The 1,924-nt window shown below is 42.3% G+C and overlaps 1 long non-coding RNA gene across 1 annotated transcript in view; it reads right to left on the bottom strand.

Annotated features, from left to right (window-relative positions):
- Positions 1–1,132: 1,132 nt before the first annotated feature.
- Positions 1,133–1,924, bottom strand: part of LOC104955365 (uncharacterized) — a 22,081-nt gene continuing 21,289 nt past the window's right edge. Inside the window, exons 4-5 of the long non-coding RNA XR_799456.1 lie at positions 1,697–1,702; positions 1,133–1,144 (exon numbers count right to left, since the gene is read on the bottom strand). This is a non-coding gene — a long non-coding RNA (uncharacterized lncRNA). The remainder of the gene's footprint in view (positions 1,145–1,696; positions 1,703–1,924) is intronic.

Genomic DNA, 1,924 nt, shown 5'->3' with positions numbered 1-1,924 from the left:
AACGATTGAACAGCGTGTGTTTCCAGCTTGATATGTTTTCTAAGATACATCAGCGTCCTCTCGCTGTCCAGCAGCCTCAATCGTAAAGCGGAAAACCAGTTTTTAGTTGAATAGAAAGGTAAGTTGCTTATTTTAGTGACTACCTTCTGCTCCTGGCAACCCAGCTTTAGCAGTAGCTAATATATGTTTTGGGGCCTTTGCTCTCCCTGTGTGGAAAACCATAGATATTCCAGCCTTAAGAAAGTAATTTAAAAAAGGTTTCACTTCACAGGGCCTTATCCAATTCTAAACATCTAATTTTTGTGGTCATGACTTGAAAGTATAGAGCTTCAAAACTGTGACTGCACAGAAATACAGGATTATGTTACCAGAAATAATCAATATACAAACTATATGTGTGGCCTGCACTGTGTCTGAAAGCAGACTCTTCACTTACATTCTCCTTTTATGATCATGTTAAAACTCGTTCCTTGTTGTCTGACACTGCTATGCTGTCTAATCTAACAGCACCCGAGTGACTTCCCTTCATAACAACAGCTTCCTGTGTTAGCCTCTCATGCATTTCATTATAAAAATATCTACCTTTACATAATGATTTCAGAACAAGGCATTTTGCAGGGTTAACCAATACAATACAGATTGTTCAGTTCATTTAGACAATGTTGTGTCCCGTCAAAAGTGTTGAGTCTATAGTTATGTTTCATGTTTCTTGTTTAGTACATTTTTGTATTGTCTCCCACTTCCTGTTTTGTTTTGACACTCGCCTGTTAGGTTTCATTCCAGGTCCCTTCACTCCCTACCCTTGTGTGTGTCTCCCGCTCTCATCAGCACCAGCCCCGCCCCTGATTGTTTCCACCAGTTACCTCTCGTTTAAATTCCCCAGTCTCCCCTTGTCTTGTTTTGTGTTGTCCGGCAGTGGCTCCGTCAGTAGGGGCTTGGACTGTGAGCCGTAGGGTCTCCGGTTCAAGTCCCCGACCAGACCTAAATATGGAGTGTGGACTGCTACTTGGAGAGGTCCCAGTTCACCTCCTGCCCTGCCGTGGTGCCCTTGAGCAAGGCACCGGACACCCCCCTTCCCCCCCCACTCCCATTGCTCCCCATTGCTCCCCTGGCCCCGTACACAAGCTGCCCACTGCTCCTAGTACTAGACTCCTGGTACTAGGATGGGTTAAAAGCAGAGAACACATTGTGTGTGCTGTGTTCTCTGCATGTGTGACCATTGAAGACGGGTTCCATCCCTCCCATTCTATCTATGTGTCAGTTCGTCCTGTCTCCATGTCAGTAGTCTGCGTACCAGCAATTACTTACCTTATCTCAGGCCGGATTCATGCTCCTGATTTACTTTGTACATTTTGTTCCTAACTTAGTGAGCGATTTTCTTTCGAGCCTTTTTTCACCTTGTGTAAGAGCGTCGATCTTGTTTTGTATTCCTATTTTTGAAAATAAAGTATTTACTCATACTGTACCTCTGTCTCCCGGGTCGTGCATTTGAGTCCTTTACCTTGTGTTTCCAAGTTCGTGACAGACAAAAGGCAAAACATAAAAATGAGTCTTGAGACATTCTGATATTTCCTGTAGTACTTTAGCATTTGCCCAATCCAAATGCATTACAATCTATAACAGGTATGCATCATCATTATTTAATGTTTATAGTTTATGAAGTACAGTTTTTTCCCTCATTTATGTTGATCATTACATTTAGCTGACGCTTTTATCCAAAGCAACTTACAATAAGTGCGTTCGACCAGGAAGATACAAACTTGAAGAAAACAGAATCATATAAGTACATCAGGTTTCATAGAGCCAAACATTTCAAGTGCTACTCAACTGGCTTCAGATAAGCCAGCCCTTTATTAGTATATAAGTGCTTTGTTAGTAATTCTATCGCTCGAAGTGGAGTCGAAAGAGATGAGTTTTCAGTCGT

This window comes from Notothenia coriiceps, unplaced genomic scaffold (assembly GCF_000735185.1).
Source record: "Notothenia coriiceps isolate Sejong01 unplaced genomic scaffold, NC01 NC01_scaffold00024667, whole genome shotgun sequence".
In the NCBI taxonomy this organism is placed as follows: Eukaryota; Metazoa; Chordata; class Actinopteri; order Perciformes; family Nototheniidae; genus Notothenia; species Notothenia coriiceps.
The sequence above is the reverse complement of the archived record's forward strand: the minus strand, read 5'-3'. Positions and strand labels throughout refer to the sequence as shown.